At 40.7% G+C, this 16,822-nt stretch overlaps 1 pseudogene; it reads left to right on the forward strand.

The window, feature by feature from the left end:
* The window catches only part of LOC133659140 (neurobeachin-like), a 75,728-nt pseudogene that overhangs the window by 58,491 nt on the left and 415 nt on the right, over window positions 1-16,822 (forward strand).

Raw genomic sequence — 16,822 nt, forward strand, 5'->3', positions numbered from 1 at the left:
CTACAATCTGGCACATTAACATTTTATATGTTCATTAATGTGCATTAATGTACTATAACAACTGCCGACTTTCTATCAGGAGTTATAGTATACATCTATAAACTTAGACTTAGACAAACTTTATTGATCCACAAGGGAAATTGTTCCACATAGTAGCTCAGTTACAAAGGATGGAAAGGGTACGAATGGACAGAATAATGCAGGTATTAAGTAGACAAAAAATGTACCATAGTAGCAATATAAAATGTAACATACACTACCGTTCAAAAGTTTGGGGTCACATTGAAATGTCCTTATTTTTGAAGGAAAAGCACTGTACTTTTCAATGAAGATAACTTTAAACTAGTCTTAACTTTAAAGAAATACACTCTATACATTGCTAATGTGGTAAATGACTATTCTAGTTGCAAATGTCTGGTTTTTGGTGCAATATCTACATAGGTGTATAGAGGCCCATTTCCAGCAACTATCACTCCAGTGTTCTAATGGTACAATGTGTTTGCTCATTGGCTCAGAAGGCAAATTGATGATTAGAAAACCCTTGTGCAATCATGTTCACACATCTGAAAACAGTTTAGCTCGTTACAGAAGCTACAACTCTGACCTTCCTTTGAGCAGATTGAGTTTCTGGAGCATCACATTTGTGGGGTCAATTAAACGCTCAAAATGGCCAGAGAAAGAGAACTTTCATCTGAAACTCGACAGTCTATTCTTGTTCTTAGAAATGAAGGCTATTCCACAAAATTGTTTGGGTGACCCCAAACTTTTGAACGGTAGTGTATATGTAATATTTACATATTATATATACAGTATATATTATATACTGATATATTCTTATATTGTATTTTTATATAATATGTACAGTGTATAACAAATCCCAATTACCATGTACAATATTACAGTATATGTAACAGCTACAGCAAAAAAAAAAAAAAGGTCAGCATAAAATAGAGAGTAGATCCAGCAGAAAATATACATTATAAACAAAGAGAGGTAGCTAACATAGAAGCGGTCAGGTAATAGATAATAGATAATAAATAGATAATAAACCAGCTTATTTGTGTGTTTAGTGGGACAAGCTAAAGACAAGTTGGAGAAAATGCGGTAGTTTATAAATTAATTAATGTTTCTCTGCGGCCCTGCAGCAAATGCGTCACGGACCGGTACCGGTCCCCGGACCGGTGGTTGGGGACCACTGAGCCAGGATACATCGTGGTCATCTACAACCCGGCCTCTCCGGTTTATCCTGCTTTGTGTAGTCGAACGATACAGAAATGTGTAAAAATGTGACATAAAGGACACGCTGAATGATGAGCAGGAGGAAGCAAGCGAGTGTTGTGGGGTGTGTGGCGGTGGATGCCTGCCTGGTTATTTTCAGCGTCATCTGTCAGCGGACATTAGGCAAGCAATCTGCCAGAGGAGAATGGGATCATAGAGGTTGCTGGAAGAAAGGAGAGGCCCACTGACACTTTCATACATTTCACCAGAAAATGGGGGAATTTTCCCGACCGAGCGCAGCAAACGATTGTCTGGGAAACAGCCGATGACTGGTAGGCTAAATCCGGCCCCGCTGACCTCATCATGGAGGCTTAATGGTACTAAAGTCTCCATTAAGTGCATAACGTAATCAGTATAATGTTGTGAAATATGAATGGTCATTTAGTTTATGTTTTCAGTGTTCAATGGTCCTGTGTGGTTGTCTCCTGCAGAACCACCACAGACCTTTACCAACAGCAGTGACCACTCTTCACCACCGGAGGAGCCGTTCCTCCGCCAAGCCGACTCGAATATCGCGGCGGAGCAGGTCGTCAGCGTCGTCAATGGATCCGATGCGGGTTACGGCCCGATGAGTGAGCTCCTCTCAGCCTTGGAGAAGAAGTCCCTGCAGGGTCTGTCCGAGCAGCCCGCCGTGGAGGTGATAAAACACCCGCCGCCCTCCTCCGCCCAGCCTGTTAACAAGGGGCTCAACGTTAAGGAGATTCTGAAGAGCCTGGTGGCGGCGCCTGTGGAGGGCGTGGAGGCCGGTCTTGAGCCGCTGTCCTGCCCGGACTCTGCCGCTAAGGCCCAGACCGTTCTGCCCATGCAGTTCCACTCCTTTGACAGGTACGTGGTGCAGAAAAACAGACCCATATATTTTTCTATTCAACTTATCCGGTTCAGGGTCATGTTGTGAGTGGAGCCTCGACACTTGAGCTGTATTAACTACTACATTATCAATGGCCCACAGTTTGTACTAAACAGCTAGTCTCATTCTCCCCCACTATGATTCTTTAAAGGTCCCTTATTGTGCTTTTGTTCATAATTTTTTTAAATCTATCGGAAGTATGTTTAGAGTTCAAACATCCTTTTAGTAAGTCCTACTTGGAACACCACTGCATTTTGTCTGTAGTTTTAAGGCTAATGAGCTGTTTTTCTCTTTGACATAATGTGTGTTTCCAAGAATCACTATTGTGCACTTTATCATTTATTGGATAAACATGTAAATAGTAAAGTTTGTATAGTGAATCAAATTTCGTCATAAAAACAATGTAAATAAGAATAATGGGTTCCAGCTGCAACAAAAATCCATATTTTAGTAAAGGTTTGTACACTTTGACCTTAACATAAAGCCGTACTTGCCAACCTTGAGACCTCCAAATTCGGGAGATTGGGGGGTGGGGGGGGGGGTGTGTTGAGGTGGGCGGGGTCGGGGGCGGAGGCGGTGTTAAGGGGGAGTATATTTCATACTTGCCAACCCTCCCGTTTTTAGCGGGAGACTCCCGGTATTCAGCGCCTCTCCCGATAACCTCCCGGCAGAAATGTTCTCCCGACAAACTCCCGGTATTCAGCTGGAGCTGGAGGCCACGCCCCCTCCAGCTCAATGCGGACATGAGTGGGGACAGCCTGTTCTCACGTCCGCTTTCCCACAATATAAACAGCTTGCCTGCCCAATGACGTCATAACTTCTAGGGCTTTTAGAGAGTAGAGTGCACAACTGCGCACACAACAAGGAGACGAAGCAGAAGAACAGACATGGCGACGCCGTCGACGAGCAAGATGAAGAAATACGCTTGCACGTTCCAAAACGAATGGAAACAAGAATTTCAGTTCATCCAGGACAGTTCGAAGGGGAAGGGGTATGTATGTTGCCTGTACATTTTATAGAACAGACTTCTCCATTGGACACGGTGGCCGAAATGATATACTCATTCATGAACGGAGAAGTTAAACAGGACAATGCTGGATAGGCTCCGGGACACTGAAATTCAAGTATTTATTTTATTTATATGTATAATAAAATAAATATATATATATATATATATATATATATATATATATATATATATATATATATATATATATATATATATATATATATATATATATATATATATAGCTAGAATTCACTGAAAGTCAAGTATTTCATACATATATATATGAAATACTTGAGTTGGTGAATTCTAGCTGTAAATATACTCTCCTCTTAACCACGCCCCCCACCCTCCAACCCCCCACCTCCCGATATCGGAGGTCTCAAGGTTGGCAAGCATGGTATATTTAATAATTTCACACATAAGTCGCTCCTGAGTATAAGTCGCACCCCTGGCCAAACTATGAAAAAAACTGCGAATTATAGTCAGAAAAATATGGTACACCAAAACCACATTTTTCTTCGGCCTGTGGTTGGTAAATCGAAAACTTTGTATAAGGAGGGGTCCTTAAATGGAGGTTTCACTGTATGTACAGTAATAGATCCATACAACAACGTAACATTAGCAACACTAGCATAGCTATGTGCCCTACATGCTAACGTTACACCCGCATTTTAACAGCTTGCTGAAGAAAAACAAAATGGTCAAAGCTCCCACGTCTGCAGCTGACGAGGTTTATTTCAAGATGTGTAGTGAAGCCAGCTTTTTTTTCTTCATGTTTTACAAAGCTGTAACGGACGCATCGTGTCCATTAATGAGGATTTAAACTGTTTGCAGAAGATTCTTCCCACGTATGGTGCTCATGCTCCAGGGACCACATCGCTGTTGTAACAGCAATCATAAGTCAATTTTGCACAATAAGGGCCCTTTGAAGTGGTCCATGAAAGGCTAAGTTCTTTATGCACATTTCAAAGACATGGCTCGATCTTTGCCGCGTATGCTTGATTAATATCCTGGAAGAAATTCAGGTCAATGGAGTGCAATCAAAAGTACTCTCCTGCAGATGAGCTAGCGGCAACAATGGGGGGAAGCTCACCTTCTAATATATGCAGCCGCTGAGGTGAGCCTGATGAATAGGGGAGAGTATGTGAAAAGGAGATGGAGGGCACGGGGGAGGGTCTCCAGGGTGTTGATGACAGATTAAACAGAAGCGGCCTCACGCCACGTGGCGGCCGGCCCTGTCGACCTCACAGCTCACCGCCCTAATGGGACGTGGCAGCCTGAAATGAGTTTCTACAGCCAAGAGTATCATTTTTGAAATGCTTTCACACAAACCGTCCCCGGCCGGGCGTGCGACTTTGTGCACCCACCGCTCGGCCCGACCCCGGCCCCCATTTGGCCGTGTCTAATTGTTTGCCACCTGTCAGCCAAATGAGCTGCCAGCACGGACGGGCCTTTCATTCGGCTGTCAGGATGGCCACAGATTGGACGTGACCGCGTCAAAAAAGAAAAGAAAAAAGAAGAAGGAAGCAAATGATTTGGATGGCGAATGTGCGTGGTTTCACTTTACGTCTGCTGAAGACCCTCAAAGAGGAGGGGTTACGGTGCTCACTATGCACAGTTCAAATAGTAGACTGCATGCTTTTGTTGTGCAGTAGAATGTGACACAGGAGGGATATCTGTAATACAACAAAACCCAAAACCAGTGAAGTTGGCACGCTGTGTACATTATAAATAAAAACAGAATACAATGATTTGCAAATCCTTTTCAACTTATATTCAATTGATTAGACTGCAAAGACAAGAAATTTAATGTTAACTGAGAAACTTGTTTTTTTTTGTTGCAAATAATCATTAACTTAAAATTTAATGGCAGCAACACATTGCAAAAAAGTTGGCACAGGAGCATTTTTACCACTGTGTTACATGGCCTTTCCTTTTAACAACACTCAGTAAAAGTTTGGGAACTGAGGAGACCAAATTCTGAAGCTTTTCAGGTGGAATTCTTTCCCATTCTGGCTTGATGTACAGCTTAAGTTGTTCAACAGTCCGGGGTCTTCGTTGTGGTATTTTTACGCTTCATTTGTTCACAAAGTGGTGACCCTCGCCCCATCCTTGTTTGTGAATGACTGAGCATTTCATGGAAGCTGCTCTTATACCCAATCATGGCACCCACCTGTTCCCAATTAGCCTGTTCACCTGTGGGATGTTCCAAATAAGTGTTTGATGAGCATTCCTCAACCTTCTCAGTCTTTTTTTAAACATGTCGCAGGCATCAAATTCCAAATGAGCTAATATTTGCAATAAATAACAGTTTTTCAGTTCGAACGTTAAGTATCTTGTCTTTGCAGTCTATTCAATTGAATATAAGTTGAAAAGGATTTGCAAATCATTGTATTCTGTTTTTATTTACGACTTACACAACGTGACAACTTCACTGGTTTTGGGTTTTGTATATTACAGCGGCAGTAGTATCATTCCATAAAGTTGTAGTACAGTACAAGGAATACTTGTGTCAGGGTGGTACAGTACAGTACTCGACACACCCCTGTGCGGTTGCGGTATAGAGCAGTTGTAGTCTTGTGTGTTTGTACTCCAGTGCTATGAATATTCGTGTAATACCAGTACAGTATGAGTACAACCCCTGGAAAATATAAAATCATCAGACTTGGAGAATGTTCATTCATTCGTTTGATTTTGTAGTAAAAAAAACATATATAGTATATATCTATAGTCATTTCAAATGGCAACTTTCTAGCTTTAGGATACACTGAAAGGAATCAAGAAAATAAATTGTGTTGTTACATTTTTAGATCACGCAGCATGAAAAAAAAAAAAAAGAAAACACTCTGAGATTATTATTATTATTATGGAATCATGAACAACAAACCACTGCAACACACAACAAGTACCGTATTTTCCGGACTATAAGGCGCACTTAAAATCATTTTTTATTTCTCAAAACTCGCCTTATAACCCGGTGCGCCTAATGTACGGAATACTTCTGGTTTTGCTTACCGACCTCGAAGCTATTTTATTTGGTACATGGTGAAATGATAAGTGTGACAAGTAGATGGCAGTCACACACAAGAGATACGTGTAGACTGCAATATGATGGCAGTCACACACAAGAGATACGTGTAGACTGCTATATGACCCAAGTAAACAACACCAACATTTTATATGTTCCATTGAAATTATAGAACATTACACACGGCGCTCAAAAATGTATCAATGTTTTAGTACGACTTTGGTAAGCTAAGAAGCCACACCGCTTGATGGATTGTACTGTGCTTCAACATACGAGTATTATTATGGTGTGTGTATAAGGTAAGACAAATTATCTGGTGTTTTGTTTCGCAATATTATGCAAAAGCAACTTTTCTTACCATCTGGTACCTGCTGATCTGTATTTGGGATCTGCATAAGTCCTGAAAAATTGCCCGCGTTGGCCTTTGTAGTCCGTGTCGACACCGTAGTCGATAAGCTTCTTCTTTGTTCTCTATCTTCTTGTTATGGGACATTCATCTTACGCTGTTGCCATTTCTAATATAAAGTAGTGTAAAGTTCTCACTTATATCTGTCAGTAAACGCGCCATGAAAGCGCTAAAACATGTAGTGAGTTTACATTACTCACCCAAGGAACTTGAGTTATTAGAGAGTTCCGGTCGGACGGTTTTTCACGGGAAATGTTGTTGCACTAGTGAGCCACGGATGAGGAGACGCTGCTCCGTTATTGATTGAAGTAAAGTCTGAATGTCATTAAAACAGTTGGATCCACCTTTTGACACTTCTTCCATTTATTATGACTAAAGTGGTGGAGCTGTATTTATTTAATTTGATTGATTGTTTAGTTCAGAAACATATTCATTATGGGTTTAGGTAGTTTATTTTAAAACCGCACAATTGTTTGTCAATTATTTCTTGTCAGTCCCTTCTAATGCAGTACATTTGGTGAATACTTAATTTTCTAATCAGCCTGACCTAAGCCTAAGGTTTATGTGTTAAATAAAAAAGTATCTTTGTGATTAACACATGGTTTTTATGTCATTTGACAAGGTTGTAAACTGTAAGTAGGTTAGATATGATTATTGAATACGATTAAAATCAAGAGTAAGGTCACAAATTCAGTGTTAATATTTAAGTGGAAAAGTTGGGCCCCAAGGTCAAAATGTTAAGAACCCCTGGTTTACAGTATTAGGAATTATTTAGCAATGCCAGTACAAAATAGTATTCATGCGTTGATAACAAAGGAGTACAGTTCTAGGATTTTTTTTTGCACAATAGTGGATCAGTACTAGGAATACCCACCACGCAATGCTGGTATAGTCCAGTATTAGTTGTACAGAAATGGCAATACTAATGCAAAGTCGTACCTTGCAAGCTATATTCATTCAATGGTGGGTCAGTATTAGCAGTACTTGTACACCTGTGGTAAATTGGCAGTGCAGTGCTCATAATTGTTATACATAAGTAGTGAATAAATACTTATGTGATGATTTTGCAGTACAAGGAATACTTGTGCGATGCTGGTGAACATCACTGTTTCTATGAACCCGATTGCGGCTCTTTAGTGCCGCCCTAGTAGCTCCCTGGAGCATTTTTGAAAAAGGATTGAAAATGGAAAAATTATTTTTTGTTTTAGTATGTTTTTTTGTTTGAGGACAAACACGACACAAACCTTCCCAATTGTTAGAAAGCCCACTGTTTAATATGTTTGTGTGTATACTTCTCTGATGACAATATTTAGTGAACATCATTTTGTCTTACGTGGACTGTGACGCAACAGTTTGTTTACATGTAACATTTTTGTCCACCAAAAGTTTCATGCTGTGCGTGAATGCACAAATGGGCACTTTGTTGATGTTATTGACTTGTTGGAGTGCGAATCAGGCATATTTGGTCAGTGCATGACTGCAAGCTAATCAATGTTAACACACTATTTAGGCTAGCTGTATGTCCATATTGCATCATTATGCCTCATTTGTAAATATATTTGAGCTCATTTAATATCCTTTACCTTTATCCTCTTTGTGTATAATTTAGTTTTGCATGTCACACATTATTTGTATGTAATATAGACTGCATTCCAGATAGTTGTTTGTGGCCATGTTGTTCCAGATCACAGCAAACATTACCCAGCTTGCATAGATTGTTATAAATCCATTAGAAGAAGTTCCTTTAACTTGGACACACACATCTCTACCTTTGGCCATTAAAAGTAATAGGAATACTCGTGGAACACGTGCACAGGAAGTAGAGTAGAAGTACTTCTGTAGTGGTAATACTGTTCAGTCAGTGCCTGCACTCCTGACTCCTTCCAAATGAGCTCAGTGAGGTTGTGTGTCACGACATATTCATCATATCCATAATGAAGCAACATAATTGGTTTCAGTTGCAGGTTCCTTCCCTATCTTCCATTGTATCGCTAAATAAAACGCTGAGATGAGATTAAATCCTCAGTCGGGTGCGCAAAGGAAACATTTCTGCAGTTGTGCCTTACCACATCTCCCTCTGCCTCCGACCTCATTAATATTCACTCCGAGATTAATCCTTGCTTTATTCCCTAGCAACTCAATTAAGACAATCCTATTAATAAAATATGCTCCAGATTCTAATCTATACATGATTCATGAGTTCTGGGCTCATGAATCATTCATGCTTCACATTTTATCAACATGGACTGTAACGCCCCTACGTGGGCCGCATTCCTCGCTCAGCAGAGACGTTGCGATATCTTGTCGATGACGTTTCACTCTTAAGAGCGCAGAACAAAGGTGTGCTGGATAAATGATACTTGTCATCAGTTTGCTTCGGCGTTATCTCTGGAGATGTGAATATTTTATGACGCTTTCAAGTTCCTACTCTCGCTCGCTTTCTCTCACGGTTTTGATCTGCAGCTCGGAGAAAAGAAAAACCCCAAAAATGTCTGCAATTTTAGTTTTTTTATTGTCAGGCGGTTGTCAGGCTCCGGCTTCGTGTTCACACGGATTCCATAAAAATCTCCTGTGCAAAGGTGTTAATTAAAAGAGGCTGTCATTTCTGAAGACCCATTTATTACTGCATAACAATTCAATTATAATTTGGAGTGCATGCAAAAGTGGAAACAAATGTTCTTTTTGACTAGAAATGTCCGATTATGGCGTTTTTGCCGATATCCGATATTGTCCAACTCTTAATTACCGATTCCGATATCAACCGATACCGATATATACAGTCGTGGAATTAACACATTATTATGCCTAATTTTGTTGTGATGCCCTGCGATGAGGTGGCGACTTGCCCAGGGTGTACCCCGCCTTCCGCCCGATTGTAGCTGAGATAGGCTCCAGCACCCACCGCGACCCCGAAGGGAATAAGCGGTAGAAAATGGATGGATGGATGGGCCCCGCTGGATGCATTAAACAATGTAACAAGGTTTTCCAAAATAAATCAACTCAAGTTATGGAAAAAAGTGCCAACATGGCACTGCCATATTTATTATTGAAGTCACAAAGTGCATTATTTTTTTTTACATGCCTCAAAACAGCAGCTTGGAATTTGGGGCTTGCTCTCCCTGAGAGAGCATGAGGAGGTTGAGGGGGTAGCGGGGGGTGTATATTGTAGCGTCCCGGAAGAGTTAGTGCTGCAAGGGGTTCTGGGTATTTGTTCTGTTGTGTTTATGTTGTGTTACGGTGCGGATGTTCTCCCGAAATGTGTTTGTCATTCTTGTTTGGTGTGGGTTCACAGTGTGGCGCATATTTGTAACAGTGTTAAAGTTGTTTATATGGCTACCCTCAGTGTGACGTGTATGGCTGTTGACCAAGTATGCATGCATTCACTTGTGTGTGTGAAAAGGCGTAGATATTTTGTGATTGGGCCGGCACGCAAAGGCAGTGCCTTTAAGGTTTATTGGCGCTCTGTACTTCTCCCTACGTCCGTGTACCACTCCGTACAGCGGCGTTTTAAAAAGTCATAAATGTTACTTTTTGAAACCAAAACCGATAATTTCCGATATTACATTTTAAAACATTTATCGGCCGATAATATCGGACTGCCGAGATTATCGGACATCTCTATTTTTGACCACATGGTTATTTGTTAACAACTACACTACCGTTCAAAAGTTTGGGGTCACATTGAAATGTCCTTATTTTTGAAGGAAAAGCACTGTACTTTTCAATGAAGATAACTTTAAACTAGTCTTAACTTTAAAGAAATACACTCTATACATCGCTAATGTGGTAAATGACTATTCTAGCTGCAAATGTCTGGTTTTTGGTGCAATATCTACATAGGTGTATAGAGCCCAATTTCCAGCAACTATCACTCCAGTGTTCTAATGGTACAATGTGTTTGCTCATTGGCTCAGAAGGCTAATTGATGATTAGAAAACCCTTGTGCAATCATGTTCACACATCTGAAAACAGTTTAGCTCGTTACAGAAGCTACAAAACTGACCTTCCTTTGAGCAGATTGAGTTTCTGGAGCATCACATTTGTGGGGTCAATTAAACGCTCAAAATGGCTACAAAAAGAGAACTTTCATCTGAAACTCGACAGTCTATTCTTGTTCTTAGAAATGAAGGCTATTCCACAAAATTGTTTGGGTGACCCCAAACTTTTGAACGGTAGTGTATATTGCACTACAGAACCAATGTTGTATTGGTGGTAAGGAGCAAGCTGCTCAGCTAGCGTTGATACTGCTAGCGAGTAGCAACATTTTAAAGCACACGCAGAGGTTGATAACGCTGACCACTCTCGTTACAGTACTTTAAATGCAGCTATCACCATCTTATGCCATTAATAAAATTTTTTAAAAAAAACAAGAAAAAACAGGAGGTTGCCTACAGCCACAGCTACTAAGGCTGGTTTGTTTTGACTTACCGCTAATTATAGACCTTTTTGTAGACCACACGCCTGGCAACCACAAGAGACGTGGTAGTTGATTGACTAGATTATTCATAGCAATTCCAAACCGTTTCTACCGAGGGCCGCATATTGAAAAATGACAGAATATGGGGAATCACTTCCAAAACCAATTCAATGAACATGCTAAGCTATTTGGGAATACAACAAACATTATCCTGGTTTTTGTTTCATAGGTGACACAGCAAATACTTGTTAGTGTAAAATCTAATATACTTCATTAATAACACATGTATTTACCATTGAGATAATGTCAAAGGCCAATAGAAAAATGTAAACAGCTACGGGCTGAAAATGGCCCCGGTGCCTCACTTTGGATACCCCTATATTTAAGCATTTACATATATGCTGGATCCCAGGGATGCGCTGATTAATCGGCCACTGATCTGTGTCGGCCGTTTTTTGTGAAAATGATGTAATTGCTGATTAAAGGACTACTGAAACCCACTACTACCGACCACGCAGTCTGATAGTTTAGAAATCTTAATGAAATCTTAACATTGCAACACATGCCAATACGGCCGGGTTAACTTATAAAGTGCAATTTTAAATTTCCCGCTAAACTTCCGGTTGAAAACGTCTTTGGATGATGACGTATGCGCGTGACGTGGCCAGTGAAACAGGGGTATCGGTAGCCCATTGAAGCCAATACAAAAAGCTCTGTTTTCATTTCGTAATTCCACAGTATTCTGGACATCTGTGTTGGTGAATCTTTTGCAATTTGTTTAATGAACAATGGAGACTGCAAAGAAGAAAGTTGTAGGTGGGATCGGTGTATTAGCGGCTGGCTGCAGCAACACAACAAGAAGGACTTACTTGGATAGCAGACGCGCCAGCCGATGCTAGCCGCCAACCGCATCTGTGTTGGGGTGAAGTCCTTCGTCGTGCCGTCGATCGCTGGAACGCATGTGAGCACGGGTGTTGATGAGCAGATGAGGGCTGGCTGGGGGTAGGTGGAGCGCTAATGTTTTTATCATAGCTCTCTGAGGTCCGGTTGCTAAGTTGCTAAGTTAGCCTTAGCGTCGTTAGCAACAGCATTGTTAAGCTTTGCCAGGCTGAGAATTATTAACCGTGTAGTTACATGTACATGGTTTAATAGTATTGTTGATCTTCTGTCTATCCTTCCAGTCAGGGATTTATTTATTTTGTTTCCATCTGCATTTGAGACAGATGCTATCACGTTAGCTCAGTAGCTAAAGAGCTTCGTCGATGTATTGTCGTGGAGATAAAAGTCACTGTAAATGTCCATTTCGCGTTCTCGACTCTCATTTTCAAGAGGATATAGTATCCGAGGTGGTTTAAAATACAAATCCGTGATCCACAATAGAAAAAAGAGGGAGTGTGGAATCCAATGAGCCAGCTCGTACCTAAGTTACGGTCAGAGCGAAAAAAAATATGTATTTCACTGCATTCTAGTCCGTCACTGTAACGTTCCTCATCCACAAATCTTTCATCCTCGCTCAAATTAATGGGGTAATCGTCGCTTTCTCGGTCCGAATCGCTCTAGCTGCGTTGAAAACAATAGGAAAATATGAGGAAGTGAACAACTGACAACGTCACGCTACTTCCGGTACAGGCAAGGCTTTTTTTTTATCAGAGACCAAAAGTTGCGAACTTTATCGTCGTTGTTCTATACTAAATCCTTTCAGCAAAAATATGGCAATATCGCAAAATGATCACGTATGACACATAGAATGGATCTGCTATCCCCTTTTAAATAAAAAAAAATCATTTCAGTAGGCCTTTAATGCTTTTCAATGGCGAGCACAAACGCCGATCCCCTCTGGCTGATACTTTGTTTGGTGTTGGTCCCTCTGCTGACGGAGCCTGCTAACTGTATTTGTCCATACACAGTGTGGAGCTGCTGCCCTAAGTTAATGATAATCACCTCCATTCGCGACAAACTACATTTCTTTCAAGTATTATTATCACTGGAGGAAGGGGCTAAACATTTTACTAAGAGAAAGCAGGAGCAGGCATGCTAAACGCTAAGCTAGCTTGAAACAACATAATAAATCTGTGCTAAGTAAAGTTTAAGAAGTGTGGATTGAAGCGTGTAACAGCAGAAAGTAAGCAGATGTTTACAATAAATTAACAAGTACATTTTTAAAGTCTAGAGAGAAGATCATATAATAACTGTTGTGCTCTGTTGGTGTGTAGCGGCCATGCTTACCCGACACGTAAGAAGGTGGATCGATCCATAAATCAGCTGTGTTGATACCGAGGGCCGTACAGTGGAACCTCAATTTACGAACCCCTCTATTTGCAAACTTTTCAGTTTACACACTTCTGATCGCGCCTAATATGCCTTTCTATGAGTACGGACGTTTCAGTCATACATTTTGTGTTCCGCTGGCCGCCATTTTGTGCTTGCTCGTATTGAAGAGATTGAGGAAGCCGGCTTCGTACCACAGCAAGTTTGTAGTTGTGATGAGAGCGAACTTTTCTGGAAAAGATGACAAATTTGACTTTCGTTCAGCGGCGCCTCTTCCAAGAGCACACACACACGGCCGCTCCCCTCCTTTGCTCTGTCTGCTCATTTCTCTCTTCTCGTGAGCTGCTCCTTTTGCTGATGTTTAATGTACTGTATGATTTACTTTAACAAAAAAAAAAAATATTGTAGCAATATGGTTAACATTAAGGATTTCTGATTGTTTGTGAGGGCACTGCAGTGACCTCTGTGTGTGTTGGCAGTGCAGAGCTTAGAGCAAAGTTGATTACTCACCTCCTTGTTATGTTTGTTTGATATACAATACTGTATAGCACTTTATATTGTGTTCAAAGTGTACAAACTAAAATAGGGACTTTTTTAAAAGCTGGAACCAATTATTAAAATGTTCATTGTTTCTAATGGAGATATTTAATTCACTATACAAACTATTCCATTTACAAATCATGTTCAAGAACCAATTAAGTTTCAACACCGAGATTCCACTGTATCAGTATATGATCAATACTAGGTGATTAGATTGATATTATCATTTTCACAAAATCATGTTTGTGTTGTTTTTTGTTTTTGATTTGATTGACTTTATAGGCAAAAACCAAATAGTAGATAATGGTTTTAATTAGAGATGTCCGATAATGGCTTTTTTGCCAATATCCGATAGTCCGATATTATCCAACCCTTAATTACCGATTCCAATATCAATACCGATATATACAGTCGCGGAATTAACACATTATTATGCCTAATTTTGTTGTGATGCCCCGCTGGATGCATTAAACAATGTAACAAGGTTTTCCAAAATAAATCAACTCAAGTTATGGAAAAAAATGCCAACATGGCACTGCCATATTTATTATTGAAGTCACAAAGTGCATTATTTTTTTTTAACATGCCTCAAAACAGCAGCTTGGAATTTGGGACATGCTCTCCCTGAGAGAGCATGAGGAGGTTGAGGTGGGCGGGGTTAGGGGGTGGGGGGATTGAGGTGTGGGAGGGTAGGGGGTAGCTGGGGGTGTATATTGTAGCGTCCGGGAAGAGTTAGTGCTGCAAGGGGTTCTGGGTATTTGTTCTCTTGTGTTTATGTTGTGTTACGGTGCGGATGTTCTCCCCGAAATGTGTTTGTCATTCTTGTTTGGTGTGGGTGCACAGTGTGGCGCATATTTGTAACAGTGTTAAAGTTGCTTATATGGCCACCCTCAGTGTGACCTGTATGACTGTTGACCAAGTATGCGGGCATTCACTTGTGTGTGTGAAAAGCCGTAGATATTATTTGATTGGGCCGGCACGCAAAGGCAGTGCCTTTAAGGTTTATTGACGCTCTGTACTTCTCCCTACGCCCGTGTACACAGTGGCGTTTTATAAAGTCATACATTTTTATTTTTGAATCCGATACCGATAATTTTAAAACCGATACGAATAATTTCCGATATTGCATTTTAAAGCATTTATCGGCTTTAAATGTTGTTGACTTATTGTGTACCATTGACTTTTGTTCAACAATAGTATGTAAACAAGGAGACTATGGAACTAGCTTAAATGTTGTATTGATATTGTTACACCGTCAATAGCACTCGCCATAAAAAAAATCTAACATTTGCGTGCATGTGATCGGTATCAGCCTATATCAGTCATGGATTATCGAAATCTTTAGCATAAACCCATGATTGGAGCGTCCCGACTAGGAAGAGATTTGTGCATATACTTCACCTATTAATCATATCTTCTGTGCCTTAAACCTTGTGTCCACTAGGTGGCAGCAGTGCAGTTTTGTGTGGTGTTTACACACTAAAATAAACCTATAGAGTGTTGGTTTTTTTCAACTTCCAAAAGAAGCCAAGTGATTTCAGCACAGTAGTTATTTTCAGACTAGCATCACAGACTACAGGATGATGAGGCTGTTTAAGAACTGATGACTTTCCATAGACGTGCCAAGCTTTTCCTGGAACCAGCAACACTAACCAGAAGGATTGTGTGTGTGTAGTTTCTCTCGGAGCTCTCTAGAGATCTGCTTAAGACGCCAAGAGGCTTAGCAGGAGACCAAACAGACCTGGCCAGACATCGACAAAAACTACCCAAAGACCAAATACAGACACAACCTTGACTTCTCGCTGCTGTCAGCGAGCAAACCATTCATCCCGAAATCCCATTATCTTTAACCGGATCTGTAGACACGGTCCACATGCCAACCCAGCATCTCGACTCCATATCTACACAGTAATAAACTCTAATGGGGTCGTAGTTCATCCATAGATGACCTGCAGGCGTCCTGTTGCTCACTCAGAGCTTCCCTTTCCACTGTAGGGGGCCAGAGGTCCATGAAAAGGAAAGTGTAGCGTCCAGCATGTGTGAATGATCCATTTTGTGTGTCTGGTGTGCAGGAGCGTGGTGGTGCCGGTGAAGAAGACCGTCCCACGGAGGCCTCGCCGTCAATACAGTGGGTGGAAGTCCTTCCTCTGGCCTGGGGACCCCCAATATATTCGCTGCTGCCTCTGTGACCCCCAAAAGCATGATCAACACCATGGGTATGTCGAATTCAACCCTAATTGAAATATATATTTAAGGTTGTCAAAGCTCAGTGGCCTTGTGGTTAGAGTGTCCGCCCTGAGATCAGCAGGTCGTGAGTTCAAACCCCGGTCGAGTCATACCAAAGACTATAAAAATGGGACCCATTTTTATGGGTCCCCATTTTCATGGGACCCTGCTTGGCACTCAGCATCAAGGGTTGGAATTGGGGGTTAAATCACCAAAAATTATTCCCGGGCAAGGCCACCGCTGCTGCTCACTGCTCCCCTCACCAGGGGGTGATCAAAGGTGATGGGTCAAATGCAGAGAATAATTTCACCACAGCTACACTGCAAAAACTAAAATCTAAGTAAGATTAAATATCTCAAATAAGGGTGATATTTGCTTATTTTCTGTCTGATAAGATAATTCTTCTCACTAAGCAGATTTTATGTTAGTGTTTTACTTGTTTTAAGGGTTTTGGTCCTAAATGATCTCAGTAAGATATTACAGCTTGTTGCTGAGATTTGATGACCTATATTGAGTAAAACATGCTTAAAACTAGAATATCAAGTGTTGCAAAGCTGTGTCATCAACACTCACGAGTATAAAACTACTTTTTTCAAAGTAATAATTTCTTATTTCAAGCATGAAAAAAAAAATCATGACTTTGACACCATTGTGTATCATAATTAAAACAGATGACAGCCAAATGGACTTTGCTGTTTTATTTTCAATGAAACAATAGAAAATACGTACTCGTATAGTAGTACAGTTATTAGTGAGAATATACTTATTTTAAGGTGTTTTTGGGTTCATTGAGGTTAGCTAAT

This window comes from Entelurus aequoreus, linkage group LG10 (assembly GCF_033978785.1).
Source record: "Entelurus aequoreus isolate RoL-2023_Sb linkage group LG10, RoL_Eaeq_v1.1, whole genome shotgun sequence".
Lineage (NCBI taxonomy): Eukaryota > Metazoa > Chordata > Actinopteri > Syngnathiformes > Syngnathidae > Entelurus > Entelurus aequoreus.